This window comes from Protopterus annectens, chromosome 11.part0 (assembly GCF_019279795.1).
Source record: "Protopterus annectens isolate FY-2018-M chromosome 11.part0, PAN1.0, whole genome shotgun sequence".
NCBI classification, from domain to species: Eukaryota; Metazoa; Chordata; order Ceratodontiformes; family Protopteridae; genus Protopterus; species Protopterus annectens.
Genome location: NC_056745.1, coordinates 11,895,553 through 11,911,411, shown reverse-complemented (window position 1 = coordinate 11,911,411; position 15,859 = coordinate 11,895,553). Strand labels below are relative to the sequence as shown.

The 15,859-nt window shown below is 41.9% G+C and overlaps 1 protein-coding gene and 1 long non-coding RNA gene across 2 annotated transcripts in view; both read left to right on the top strand.

The window, feature by feature from the left end:
• The window catches only part of LOC122815970 (zinc finger protein 808-like), a 336,165-nt gene that overhangs the window by 107,413 nt on the left and 212,893 nt on the right, over window positions 1-15,859 (top strand). The window lies entirely within an intron of this gene.
• Window positions 1-15,859, top strand: part of LOC122815122 — a 37,983-nt gene that overhangs the window by 1,078 nt on the left and 21,046 nt on the right. The window lies entirely within an intron of this gene.

The window sequence follows — 15,859 nt, the reverse complement described above, 5'->3', positions numbered from 1 at the left end:
TAAAATTCCTGATAAACATTTCAGGATAGAATATTTCTTGTGCTCTTAAGTGACCACAGGAAAAAACAATGATGATTTGTTTTTTTCTGTTTTTCTTAAATCTATTTTAAACCATGTAAGCCAGAGAGACACACATGTGCTTCTTTTCATGGGAGACCCAGGAGTCCTGTGTAGTTAAAGTATTGCCAGCCTCACCTGTATTTCAGTATAAGGGTTTAATAGCCTTCTGTGTTGTACTTCCCAAAACAAGGAATAATGCTTTATAATGTGACAAAACGATGGGAAACTCCATTTCACAGAGGAAAACCAGAATGGAGTCTGTATCTGTCACCATGCATGTTAATCATAGTAGAATCATGTATTTCTTCCCTGCACCACCTTAAAAAGTCACTGTCATGCTGGTCTGCATACTGTAGTTGTATTAATTGTCATCTACATTTTTTATGCTATTAATATTCTTTCTGCTGTGTTATGAAAATTCATATTTTCACTTGTAATATTTGTTGATGACAGTGGTCTGTGTCATGGCTGAAATGGGTCTTCAGACCAGTCCACCTGTCTGGTTAACTAATTGTAAATAAATAAAAAAAAGGACGTTGCCTGAAATATCGCTGTTACACGTACACCTGTAGGTACCACTTCTTGTTACAGAGGTACAACTGTAGTACCCTTATATGAGAATAACATGCTATGGTGCAAATTACATTCCCAGTACATGCTTTTACTGCACAGTACTGCATTGTGCATTGCTGGCATATGGAAATGCGACTCCTGTGTTACATGCTAAAACGCTATTCTGTAGTCATTCTTATTACTGGAACACCACAAAACTGGGCACAGTACCATAGGTAAGGGCAAAAGACGTTCTGTACAGAGGCAGTAGAGCTCCATCCTTGAAGTAAGATGAGTCTATCAGAACTATAGCCTGATGTTGTCAACACTTAAGATGATACTGAAAGGCAGCATCTGTAGAACAAGCCGTGGTGTACCTGTGAGGATTTCTGGTTCCTTACTCAGAACTCTATGCCACTGAGGATTACTGGTTCCTTACTCACAACTCCTATGACCCTGTGGCATTGTGGATTACTGGTTCCTTACTCAGAACTCTTATATATATATCCCTGTGCCACTGAGGATTACTGGTTCCTTACTCACAACTCCTATGACCCTGTGGCATTGTGGATTACTGGTTCCTTACTCAGAACTCTTATATATCCCTGTGCCACTGAGAATTACTGGTTCCATATACAGGGCTCCTATATCCGTGTGCCACTGAGAATTACTGGTTCCTTACTCAGAACTCCTATGTTCCTGTGGCACTGAGGATTACCGGTTCCTTACTCAGAACTTCTATAACCCTGTGCCACTGAGGACTACTGGTTCCATACACGGGGCTCCTATATATCCGTGTGTCACTGAGGATTACTGGTTCCTTACTCAGAACTCTTGTATCCCTGTAGCACTGAGGATTACTAGTTCCTTACTCAGAACACATATATCCCTGTGGCACTGAGGATTACTGGTTCCTTACTCAGAACTCTTGTAAACTTTGCCCTTAGTATGCAGTTAGAATCTGATTTATGGTCTATTACAAACACTGAGATCCAGAACTACAGTAAACTCTTAGTTAACTGGAACTCAAGCAACCGGCACTCTCAAGCAACCGGCAAAAAAAAAAAAAAAAAATCCAAGAAATACAGTACAGTTTTTAGGTGTTGCAATTTCTGCCCCCCCCCCCCCCCGAAACTTACCTTATGTTTTTAGAGTTTTTGAGTTTTAAAAATAAAGACAGGACTAAATTCCCTCTCTAACCAAAGTGAGAACAAGTCATACCAAACAAACAGTGTAGAGTACAGTATTAGTCAGGCCTATTTTAATAGTAACTCTCAAGCAACCAGAAACTACAGTTACCTGGCATCTACCAACCCCCATGGGTGCCGGTTAACTGAGAGTTCACTGTATGTAACAGATTGTTATAATAACCATGTCAATGGACCGAAAATTGGGGACACATTTTAAATATTGCTCTGATAAATGTAGAAAATTGCTAGAATAGGCGTTGCATTTACATGCATTTTCTGAAGGATAGGAAGTCTTTAACTCACATATATGTGATTACTTACCAGTTTCAGTCCTTAATTATTTGCCAAAAAAAAACAAATTTTATTAGGAACAGACCAAAAATATGAGGCAAAAATCTGGACATCCTCTGAAAATCTGGACAATGGAGAGGTGTGACCAATGTTAGGTGAAATGTACAAAATCTGAAGGCCTGACATTTCTGAGCTAATGAGCATGATTTGCAGTTGTGGTGCCAGCAAGGTGATGAGTTTTTAAGTGGTTCTGTGCCAAGTTCCTTGGCTTGGATTGTGACAAGGGGAGGGATATGAACCCTAGGCATATGTTTGTGACTATGATCTTGTTTGTTATTGTCCCTTATTGTTTAATCCCTAGTTTGGGGTTAGGGTAGGGATGCTGAACCTGACCGCTTGCTATTCCAGCTGGAATAATGCCATTGATGGGTGGGTAGGGTGCTTCTGTACCTTTACTTACTGAAAATAATTCCTTCAACACTAATTCAGCAGTAATGTGGGAGGTTCTTTTCTTTCCCTCCTGATTGCATTGTGGTGTCTTTCTGCCTTTGCATCCCAAAGTAAAAATACATTTAATAATGATATGAGGGCGATGCAGCTGGGGTTCCTTTTGAGCAGGGAGGGTGTGCCACTGTTTAGGTTATGGTTGGAGCATGGGAAGGGGGCTTGCTGTTATGTGCCTTTAGGGGGAAGGCAGATACGGAGGTTCAGGGTGTTGTCACTACCATTTGGTATTTTGTGGCTAGTTGGCACGGCTCTAGAGGGAAGATAAGGACGTTTTGGCGAGTCCGTGTGTCCTGTACTGTAGCAAGAAGCTACAGCACTACTGAGAGAGGTACTTGTCTCTCCCCCAGTACAATGTTCTTTCCTTTACTGTAGCAGGTTATTGCATCACCACTCTGAGGCCATTTCTCTAGTTTTATATACGTCAGTGGTGGATTCGTCAGTGTTGTTCTTCCCTGTGGTGTGACCACTTTTCATGTTTTTCACCAGTGGAGCACTAGTACCACACGTGGAGTAGGACAGGAGTTGCCCTCCTTTCTTCAGTTGTCCTTTTGTTATGACTTGTTCTCTCGCCCCATACTTCCTTTTGTAGCTGTATACAAATGCTAATGTGATTGTACTTGGCTTTTCAGATTTTAGATTATGTGTATTACTGACTTAATTTCTACTACATTGACAGTGTTTAGTGTGTGTATGGCTGTGTAGGGACACTATTTGGCAGGATGTTTCTGATTTTCTGTATTGCCGGATATCTGTTGCACAATCTTTAGCCTGATTCTAGGCCCCTGAGGAGAAAGATGAGCAGAGATGGGTATGACTGAAACTGTTCTGAATGATGTGTTTGTGCGAGATGCAGAATAAACTTTGTGTAGTGTAGACATTAGGCATATCTTTCGATCTGGCATTGTACCTTCCCACAGTTCTCTGATGTACAGCCAACCAGAGTACACTGCAAAAAGTTCCATGTTATACTGCGGTACCATCTCTATTAGTTGTTATAAGGTATTACGCATGAGGGAACTACTGAATTTGGGATGGAAGCCATGTGCCTTGAAGTTTGGGGCTGCTTTCATGTTGCAGCCTACCTGTAGTTTGCTGAAGAAATGACAGTAAGGTGCATTTTAAAAGAGGAAGAAACTGAAATAATAAGTTGGGATGTAATCATCTTTTGTTCCCTACTGGCTAGATCACTTCGCTTTGGGGATGTATTTGTACATAGTTTTGGAACCTAGGGACTGGGGGGAAGGTTCAAGACAGTTTAGAGGGAGTGGGGGGAAGATCCTAGACAATTTGGAGCACTGGCTTGGGGGAGTGGGGGGAAGGTTCAAGACAATTTGGAGTACTGCTTGAGGGGAGTGGGGGGAAGGTTCAAGACAGTTTGGAGCAGTGGCTTGGGGGAGTGGGGGGTAGGTTCAAAACAGTTTGGAGCAGCGGGTTGGGGAAGTGGGGGGAAGGTTCAAGACAGTGGGTTGAGGGGAGTGGGGGAAGGTTCAAGACATTTTGGAGCAGTGGCTTGGGGGAGTGGGAGGAAGGTTCAAGACAATTTGGAGAAGTGGGTTGAGGGGAGTGGGGGAAAATTCAAGACAGTTTGGCGCACTGCTTGGGGGAGTGGGGGAAGGTTCAAAACAGTTTGGGACAGCGTGTTGGAGGAAGTGGGAGGAAGGTTCACGACAGTTTGGAGCAGTGGCTTGGAAAAGTGTGTGAATGATTGGAGACTTGTTTTGTGAGGAAGGTAGAAATGAGTGGTGGATTAAGTGTTCTTTAGGGCACATTGGTCCCTGCATGTATTTTTAGGACTGTGCATAAATTTATTTATTTTGTTTTACATTTGTTGACCGGGCTAGTGTAACTGGATACATGTTCATTTTCAGTAGAGGTCCGTGAAGATAAGCTCTGTGGAAAAAAAAACAAATAACAAAAACATTTATATTTACAATGAACATTACAGATTAACGCAGAATTATCAAAGAGGGCAGAATACTTCACAGTGCAAAATGCAGGTAGAATATATAATATAACCCAGGGAGATAAGCTCCATGGATAAAAAAAAAAACAAATAACAAAAGCATTTATATTTACAATGAACATTACAGGTTAACACAGAATTATCGAAGAGGGCAGAATACTTCACAGGTCAAAATGCAGGTACAATACAAAATGCAGGTAGAATACATAATATAACAAAAAAGGCAGCTTATTGTATAATTAATTATATTAATAAGGAGTTGTCACAATAAGTATCCACAGAGGATGTAAATAATGTTATGTAGAGGGAAATGGTATTGTAGTTAATAAGGAAAGTAGAACTTGTTAATGAGAAGTAGAACCAAGTTAGAAGAGCTAGCTGATTAGTCAGGTTTAGTACAGGGGATTAACCAGCATGTTCTCAGGAAAAGTTTCAGTCTGTTTTTGAAGAGTGATATAGAGGAAAGTGAGGAAAGGTCACTGGGGAGAAGGTTCCAGGATGTTCCAACAGTATTAGAGAAGGGAGAGTCCCTGGCCCTGTTATTAGATTTAGAGGTGTTTACTAGAAGTTTAGATGATGAATGTAAGGACTTCAGATTATTATAGGGGATGATGAGGGTAGATAGTATAGGAGTATTGGAAGGTCGGTAGAGAGTCTTATGGGCAATGGTTAGTTGGTGGAACTTAAGCAGATTCTGTAGTTCAAGCCATCCTAGCTACTTTAGATTATAGCAATGGTGGGTTCTAAGTAGGTTGCCTATAGCAAATCTGGCAATGTTATTGTAGGAGATTTCCATTTTGGCGAGGTTATTTTTAGATAGATTAGTATATATGGGTGAGGCATAGAGGAGTGTAGAGATCAGATGAGTGTGAGCAATAGATGTTCTGGCTGTTGGTGAAAGGAAGGGTTTGATCCTGTAGAGAGAACCTAGTTTTTGTTAACAGTTTTTATAGTATTGTTGATATGGATGTCAAAGTTAAGGTTGTTGTCCATGGTGATACCAAGTAGTTTGGTAGTTCGGTCTGGTGATATGAGTACCATTAGTGGATGTAACTGAGAAATCTACTGGGGAGGACTTATGAGTAGGATTAAAAAGGAGGAGTTTAGTTTTTTTGGGGGTTCAAGAGGAGGCAACGCTGTGTTAACCATTGTTCTACTGTATTAAATACCTTTTGGGTAAGGAAGTGAAGTCTGGAAGTGGATGTGGCTGAGCAGATCAGTGTGGAATCATCTGCGTATTGTATGCATGTAGCTTGGGGGATTGCTAGATGAAGGTCATTGATAAATATGGAGAAAAGGAGGGGTCCTAATATGGACCCTTGAGGGACACCAAGGTTAACAGGCAGGTGGGTAGATAGAATGTTGTGCCAAAGCACCGCCTGTTGTCTGTTATCTAAGTAGGACTGGAACCATTTTATAGTGAGTGTATCTAGTGTTGGGAATTGAGGATATTTATAAGTATTTGGTGATTAACCATATCAAATGCCTTAGACAGATTGATAAACAGTGCAGAGGAAAGCATATTGTAGTTACGGTTTTTGTTAATACAGTCAGTAAAGGAAAGGAGGGCAGCGGTAGTGCTGTGGGAAGGTCTGAAACCATGTTGACAACTGGAAAGTAAGTTCTTTTGGATTAGGTGGTCTAGCAATTGCCTATGGATGCATTTTTCCATAATCTTTGCCAAAGGAGAAAGAAGGGCTATGGGACGGTAGTTGGAGAATTCAGTAGAGTTTCTGCCTTTATGAAGGGGGATAATATGGGAGGTTTCCAGATGCTAGGGATGTGTCCTTCAGTGATGGGTCTATTAATCAGAATGGAGATGGGACAGGCGATGGATTTGGCTGATTTCTGTAGATATTCAGCAGGTAGTGGGTCTGCTGAGGGAGAGGATGGTTTCAGGATATAAATGGGATAGGCGATTGATTTAGCTGCCTTTTGTAGATATTCAGCAGGTAGTGGGTCTGCTGAAGGGGTGCATGGGTTACAGTTTTTGGATAAGGGTAAGAATATATGTTGTTGGGACTGGTTGGAAGAGAAATGGAGGGGGTGGGGTTGTGTTAGAGGTAGGTATAGTTAAGTTATTAGGTGATAGCTGACTGGCAAGTGTTTGAATGGCATCAGTGAAAAAGGTATTGAAGGCACTGGCAGTTTGCTTGGGATTCTCCTGGTCTGTGCCTTGTGGGTTTGGTGTAATGGACTGACCTGGGTGTAGTAGTTGGTCAATACTTGCCCAGAATTGTTGTGGATTATTATGGCTAGTTTCCTGGAATTGTACGTAGTAGTTTCTTAGTGTAATTTCTCAGCTGTCTGAAGTTTTGTTGGTCTACAGGGTATTTAGTAATTTGCCATTTGGCCCAGTAATTATTTCTGAGGTGGATTTTCTGTTGGCTTTCTTTTGAAAGCCATGGGGTGGATTCAGTTCTAATTCTAATAGAGTGGGTTGGTGCGTGGTGGATTAGAATGGCTAGGAATTTAGAGTTAAAGTATTTAACAGCTTCCTCCAATGGGAGGTATTTTAACTGAGACCAATTGCATGCTCTTAGTTTGCTTTGAATGAGATCAGGGTTAAAGTTCTTCTTGGACTTAATATTCCTGAAAGTAGTTGGAATGAAAGCATTGGTCTTATGCCTGATGATGTAGGTAAACGAGTGGTCACTTACATCATCAGGGAGGGTTCCAGATTCATATATCTGGGGATGGTTATTTATGAGAATCCAGGCCAAGGTACTTTCTTTCTTATTAGGCTTGTTTATCCTGGTAGGGGAGGTAATGGTTTGAGAAAAGACAAATAGGTTAATGTGGGTGGTAGGGTGGATGTTGTTACAGAAATTCCAATCAATGTTAAAATCACCTAGGATTATGGTTTCTTGGGGTGAGTTGTGAGATAGCCAGCAGAGGATATATTCTATGGTGGCGTTGTTATTACCAGGAGGTAGATAGATACAGATAATATAGATGGATTTGAAAGTGTTGAGTTGAAGTTTGGAAATAAGAATTTCTGCATTAGAATCTTGAGGTGGTTTAAAGTCATATGTTGTAACCTGTAACCCTGATTTAAATAGGATAGCTATCCCCTCGCCCTTCTGGGCTGCATGGTCAAGTCTCAGTATATTATATCTGGGTGGGATGATTTCATTGTCTTTAGTTACAGGTTTTAACCAGGTTTCTGTTAAACAAAGAATGTCAAAGGAGTAGACGTCCAAGAGAGCATGGAGTTGTGAGACTTTGTTATTAATGCTATGTATGTTGAGGTGAGCTATAAAGAGTGAGTTTGGTGGTTGAGTAAGGGAATGAATGTTGGATTGATCGAGGTTATGGAGTTGTATGGTAGGAGCTGTTGTTGGGCCTGGGTTTGGGTGAATGTTTCCATCTTTTAATGAGAGAAGTTGTATTAGAAAGGTTGTATTTGGGAATCTGCTGTATAGGTGTAGAGATTTTCTGGGATTGAGAGTGTTATATCTAATGTGAAGTATTCTATGATATTTTGCCAGTAGATAGCTGGGTGTAGATGATATGTTTACATGGTTAGAGAGCCTAGGTAGGAAAGGAGAGGGTAGTTAGCTTATTGGGGTAATGAAGGTGTGGACATAATGGGTGTTTATAGGTGGTAAGTATGTAGGCTAAAGTTAAAGGTGGTAGAGATATTAGTAGATGTAATAGCTGTAAGTGTGCCTGGGTGGGTAGTTTATACATTTGGACAGATTAGTTGTTCGGTGTCTTTTTGTAGGAATGGGAGTAAAGTAGGTGTGGATAGGGAGAGGTGGAGGGTGTGGTTGGAGAGATAGGGAGTGGTTATAGAAGGATGGAATAGGAGTTTAAGGGCCAATGGTAAGGTTCCTTGGAAGTGATGGGAAGAGGAAGGGGTGTGGTTAAGTAGTATAAGAGTAGGACTCCTGGGGGTGGGTGGAAATTGTGGATAAGGTAGGGGGGCAGAGTGAGCCTGCAGGGCAAACGGAGCAGGTAGAGACAGGTAGTGAAGCAGGTAGAGAAGAAACAATCAGCAATGCTGGCTACTGAAGGTAAGTTAGGTAAGTCAGGAGTGGGTAAGAGCAGAGATAAGTAAGGAGTCTATGATAGAATAGGTAGTTGTAGACAGTTGTAGTAAAGGGTGAAGAGAGAGAATTAAGAGCAGGTCTGGGACTTCAGAAATGTTAAGGTAATGAAACAAGAAAAGCAGAGGGTAAGCGGGGGGTAGAGGCTGGGATAAGGGTGCTACCTAGTGGACAGGTCTACTATTGCAGTTAAGTTTGAGAGGGAGCTAGCTGGTTTAGAACTGGTGAAGGGGTGACTGCAAGTAAATGGGGTTACTACGAAGGATGGGAGGTGAATAGGTAATATGGTAGATAAGAGAGGGGGTATAGGCTGCTGGCTGTCCTGGCTCGGAGCATGCTTTTGAACACCTAAAGCAATAGTACAATGGTTTAAAAGTTTACTGGCAGGAATTAGACAACAACAACAACATACTTTCTTGTTTCCTTGAGAGAGGGTGCAGGGAATTAAGGCAGTGAGATTTTTTTTTTCCATTGTTGATTGGGTTAGTCTCTTTTCCGGGGACACACTAGGAAGTATTTAATGTACTTCATGGTTGTTTGAGATCTTTTCAATGTAATTTTAATGCAGAGACTGAAGGAAATCAGGATACCTGAATGCATTGTTCTGCAGGTGCATGTTAGGATACCTGAATGCATTGTTCTGCAGGTGCATGTCAGGATATCTGAATGGATTGTTCTGCAGGTGCATGTCAGGATATCTGAATGCATTGTTCTGCAGGTGCATGTCAGGATATCTGAATGGATTGTTCTGCAGGTACATGTCAGGATATCTGAATGCATTGTTCTGCAGGTGCATGTCAGGATATCTGAATGGATTGTTCTGCAGGTGCATGTCAGGATATCTGAATGGATTGTTCTGCAGGTGCATGTCAGAATATCTGAATGCATTGTTCTGCAGGTGCATATCAGGATATCTGAATGGATTGTTCTGCAGGTGCATGTCAGGATATCTGAATGCATTGTTCTGCAGGTGCATGTCAGGATATCTGAATGCATTGTTCTGCAGGTGCATGTCAGGATATCTGAGTGCATTGTTCTGCAGGTGCATGTCAGGATATCTGAATGCATTGTTCTGCAGGTGCATGTCAGGATATCTGAATGCATTGTTCTGCAGGTGCATGTCAGGATATCTGAATGGATTGTTCTGCAGGTGCATGTCAGGATATCTGAATGGATTGTTCTGCAGGTGCATGTCAGGATATCTGAATGGATTGTTCTGCAGGTGCATGTCAGGATATCTGAATGCATTGTTCTGCAGGTGCATGTCAGGATATCTGAATGCATTGTTCTGCAGGTGCATGTCAGGATATCTGAACGGATTGTTCTGCAGGTGCATGTCAAGATATCTGAATGGATTGTTCTGCAGGTGCATGTCAGGATATCTGAACGGATTGTTCTGCAGGTGCATGTCAGGATATCTGAACGGATTGTTCTGCAGGTGCATGTCAGGATATCTGAACGGATTGTTCTGCAGGTGCATGTCAGGATATCTGAATGCATTGTTCTGCAGGTGCATGTCAGGATATCTGAACGGATTGTTCTGCAGGTGCATGTCAGGATATCTGAATGCATTGTTCTGCAGGTGCATGTCAGGATATCTGAATGCATTGTTCTGCAGGTGCATGTCAGGATATCTGAATGCATTGTTCTGCAGGTGCATGTCAGGATATCTGAATGCATTGTTCTGCAGGTGCATGTCAGGATATCTGAATGCATTGTTCTGCAGGTGCATGTCAGGATATCTGAATGCATTGTTCTGCAGGTGCATGTCAGGATATCTGAATGCATTGTTCTGCAGGTGCATGTCAGGATATCTGAATGCATTGTTCTGCAGGTGTATGTCAGGATACCTGAATGCATTGTTCTGCAGGTGCATGTCAGGATATCTGAATGCATTGTTCTGCAGGTGCATGTCAGGATATCTGAATGCATTGTTCTGCAGGTGCATGTCAGGATACCTGAATGCATTGTTCTGCAGGTGCATGTCAGGATACCTGAATGCATTGTTCTGCAGGTGCATGTCAGGATACCTGAATGGATTGTTCTGCAGGTGCATGTCAGGATATCTGAATGCATTGTTCTGCAGGTGCATGTCAGGATATCTGAATGCATTGTTCTGCAGGTGCACGTCAGGATATCTGAATGCATTGTTCTGCAGGTGCACGTCAGGATACCTGAATGCATTGTTCTGCAGGTGCACGTCAGGATACCTGAATGCATTGTTCTGCAGGTGCACGTCAGGATACCTGAATGCATTGTTCTGCAGGTGCACGTCAGGATACCTGAATGCATTGTTCTGCAGGTGCATGTCAGGATATCTGAATGCATTGTTCTGCAGGTGCATGTCAGGATATCTGAATGCATTGTTCTGCAGGTGCATGTCAGGATATCTGAATGCATTGTTCTGCAGGTGCATGTCAGGATATCTGAATGCATTGTTCTGCAGGTGCATGTCAGGATATCTGAATGGATTGTTCTGCAGGTGCATGTCAGGATATCTGAATGGATTGTTCTGCAGGTGCATGTCAGGATATCTGAATGGATTGTTCTGCAGGTGCATGTCAGGATATCTGAATGGATTGTTCTGCAGGTGCATGTCAGGATATCTGAATGGATTGTTCTGCAGGTGCATGTCAGGATATCTGAATGGATTGTTCTGCAGGTGCATGTCAGGATATCTGAATGGATTGTTCTGCAGGTGCATGTCAGGATATCTGAATGGATTGTTCTGCAGGTGCATGTCAGGATATCTGAATGGATTGTTCTGCAGGTGCATGTCAGGATATCTGAATGGATTGTTCTGCAGGTGCATATGTCCTTTGATTCACCTTCTCGATTCTTTTAATACAGCAATATGCATTTTAAAGTTTTAGTTTTTAATTTTTTTCAGTAAGCACTGAAACAAAATTTATTAACCAATAGTTACGTAAGTACCCAACTGAGAACATTTCAACCATAAATTGCCACTCAGACTGCTGGCATTATAATCCATCTGTAATTATGGCCACTTTTATCATCTGTGAACTCATTGCATGTATGTTTGTGGTACCAATGGCCTCAGTAAAGTGTTCCAATTAGCTTTATAAAATTGTACCCAAGTCCTACAAAGACACACTAATGACTTTTTAACTTTATCAGCTCAGCAGAGTCGGTCCTTTTTATCCTCAAACATCCCCAACCCATTAATTATTGCTACATTGTTGAGTGTATTAATCAAATATCATCATCAGCCTCCCTTTTTCTTCATGGGGTTAGGGTGTTGTGTCACGTGCCACCATCTCTCTCTGGATTCAGTGCCACGCTCCTGCCTTCTTCAACACTCATGCCTGACTGTCTCACGTCTTCTGTCACAGAATCCAGCCCCCTCTTTCATGGACACCCTTGTTTCCTCTTGCCTTCTTCTTATTTGTCCTAAATATTCTTTACCAGGTTGTCTTCTGCTTTTATGCACATTTGCCTGAACAACTGTAATCTGTTCTCTTTGATCTTTTCTGCAATTGCAGCTACTTTGACTTCTGCTCTGATAGCCTCATTTCTTCATCTCTCCCACATTGTTCATCCCACTACCAGCTTCGGGCAGTTCATCTACATCACCTTTAGCTCCCTCAGCTGTTCTGCCTTTTACTGCCCAGGTTTCTGTACCAAACAGTAGTGTTTGTCACACCACTGTTTTGTATACCTTCCAGCATTCTTTTGCCATACACTACCCCTAATGCACTTTATGCCAGTTGGCCGCAGCCCCTCTGATTCTAACTTTGACCTCCTCATTTAGACTTCGCTTGTCCTCAACCACCCCTCCTAGATGCTTGAAGTTGTTAACCTCCTCCACTATTTTCCCTTCAAACTCAATTCAAAGCTTATTCTAATCCCCCATTTGCTTCCTTGCCATAGCTCTCAACTGTCCAGATTTTCATAGAATGTCCAGGTTTTGCCATGTATTTTTGTCTGTTCTTAAAATTTTGGTTTTCTGACAAATCACTGGTTAGTTACTGAGGACTGAATTCAGAGCATAATGAAAAAAAATTGAGTTTCAGACTTTGTACCCATCAGAAAATTCATGATAATGCAAACCCTTTCATTTTATCAACTTTCTAAGTTTGTAAGAGCAATATTTAAAAATTGTCCCTATTTTTAAGCCTTTGTCCTCCCATTTTATGGCTTCGTCCAGATTTCTTGCTCTAAGAGGTATGTCCCTGACACCTTTTATTCATACTCAGTTTCTTGTCATGTGCATTCAGTTTTCCATTTCACTGTCCTTTGCTCAAGTTCTTGCTCAGAGTCTGCCTGTAATGCTACATCATCTGCATAAAGTAACTTTGTTGACCTGTGCCCTCTGACCTGTTTGCTAATGTTGTGCATCATCAGTATGAACAACAGTGGGCTCAGAGCTGAACCTTGGTGTGCACCCACTCCCACTGGGAACTCTGAACCTTGGTGTGCACCCACTCCAACTGGGAACCCCCCTGTGTGTCCAAACACTGTTCATATTTGAGTCATTGGGTCCTTGTACATAGCTTGTACTAATTCTACCAATGTTTCTAGGACTTCAAACCACTGCAGGACTATCCAAATGAGCTTTCTTGGGATCTTGCCATATGCTTTCTCCAAGTCTAGTAATTTGTCTCTCAATCACCTTGTCCAGAACTTTCATGCAGTGTGACGGGAGTTTGATGCCTCTGTACTGCCCACAGTTGTGAATGTCTACTTTGTTTTTATACACTGGCACTGGTATGCTTATTCTCCAGTCATCTGGGATACGCCTTTCTCTCCACACTGCTATGAGTCCCCTCAGGATCCATTTCTCCCTGTCTCATCCATCATCTTTATCATATCTGCTGTGACCTCATGGGACCCTGCTGCTTTTCCTGACTTCATTTTCCTTAGTGCTATTCTTACTTTTTCTATGCCTCTTCTCTCATCATAAGCTGCGTCTGGATCATTACAGCTTCTGAGTAGTTTTCTGCATTCAGAAGCTGATGGAAGTACTCCTTCCATCTGCCTTTGATGTCCTGTGGACGGGTGAGCAGATTATTGCTGGCATCCCTTATGAAGGGTGTTTGACTGTCTTCTTTACCTTTTCTGTTTTTGCCTTGCTGCCTGATATAGTTTCTTTGTGCCATCTACTGATTTACTTTCCAGAAGCTGGTAGAGTGCCCCCAGGACCCTGTTCTTTGCTATTACAACTCCTTTCTTAGCCAGTCCATATTCCTTCCTAGCCTGATCCTTCTTTTCAGTCTCCCACTTTTTCTGCACTCTGTCTTTCTTTTGATGACTTCCTGGACTTATGCATTCCACCACCAGCTTTCCTTATGTACCTTATTTCCATACCTGGCTCAGCCACATATCTGTCCTGTAGTCATCACACATGTTGTTTTGAGGCACTGCTATTCTTCTACAACTCCACCTATTTCCCCCTCTTCTTGGGGTGCTACAGCACTGAGTAATTCCTTGAACTGTTGTGCTTTCTGTCTAGTCAACTTCCAGGTCCTCAGCCTGATTTCTGTTGACCTTAGAGCCTGCTCTGACCATTACTCACAGCTGGTTCTGACAACCAGAGGTTTATGCTGTGGGCTGACTGTTTCACTGGAAATGACTTTGTAATAGCTGATTCTGTTCCAGTGCCCTTTCCTTACTCGGAGGAAGTGTACTTGAGTTGCATGTTGTCTGCTGTTGTATGTGATCTTGTGACTGTCCTTCTTTCTTAACCTTGTGTAGGCTACTATCAGGCCATTTGTCAGACAGCAGTCTAGAATGATCTCTACTTCTTTGCTCCTGTTGTCCCACCCATGTGGATCTAGGCAGTACTCATGTCCTGGTCTGTCTGTTCCAATATGTGAATTCAAGTCACCCATTATCAACACCAGTTCATGTTGTCCTGCTTTATCTAGTAGGTCCTGCACCTGCTGTCTGAATGCACTCTTTTCCTCACTATCATAACCCTGCTGTGGGCCATAGGCTGAGATTATGAATACTGCCCTATCATTACACTGAAGTCTGATTGCCATAAGTCTGTCACTAATTCTGATGATAGACCTCTCTGTCTTCTGAAGTTTCTCCCACAATTCCCACATCATTTCTAGCTTGTCCTCCTCCTCAATGAAAGACTTTGGATCTCAAGCCAAGTGGTTTTGCTGCAGTGGTCCCAGCTGTAGGTTGGGTCTCCGGCAAATACCCATGCCCATTTGGCGACATTAGTCAACATGACCGAATCACCTAGAGCCATGTTTTACACTGTCAAATGGCTATTGCTGCCATGGCATGCAGTCTGTGATCCATGTTCTCCTTTCTTGAGGATATGGCACACCATAGCAGATAACCAAAGTGTTTGGTTTTTACAACTCTTCCCCCTTTAGGGTGCCATGTAGAGTCTCTGCTGCTGCCCTGAGCTCTGTTCTTTGGTAAATTTGAGATGGAAACCCTCAGGATGTTTTGCAGAGGTGGGATGAACCCCACAGAGACACAGGGAGATCATGCAAACTCCAAACAGTCATTGTCCAGAGGTCAGAATCAAACCTTGTTCTTTGTGCTAAGGAAACAAAGACATTAACCATTATGGCAACTGGTCTTATCTGATGTATTCAGCAAAGATGTTGATGTCAAAAAAATTAATAACAAGATAATGACCCAAGTCACATATTTCAAAATTATTTCACAAAAATGCATAGTAGACACACACACACACACACACACATACACACATACGATTAGAGCATAAGGTACTTTCATCCAGATGTACTTTATTGGTAGCTTTGAATGAACTACATGAAGTTATAAAGATCACTAGCATCTTACCATAAGGTTCAGATATTTCTAGCACAGTTTAAATGGAAGAATATTTATGAGAGGATGCAAAATATTAACCCCTTGATAACATATGCTAAGCCAATATTCACAGTCTGAATAATTCTACATTAAAGAGAACTATTACTAATGCAGAGAGTGCTGTTAGCAATAACTTTTATTTCAGTGTTTCATCTACATATTAAATTGCCTATATTGTATTGACAAATTGGTGTGCTGGTGATATTGCAGTAATGTTTCCTGAACTAGATCAGCTGTGCAATAGGGAATGGCTGGCAAACAACAACAACAGATTCTACTGAAAAGAACGAAAAATGGCTTTGCAGATAGAAGAGCGAATCCAAAAACTGTTCTAAAACCTGTAATGTGAGCGCTTTCGTCAGAGACAATGCTCTGACTTCTTCAGACAAAGACAACCACAGCAAACTTTAAATACTAAACCA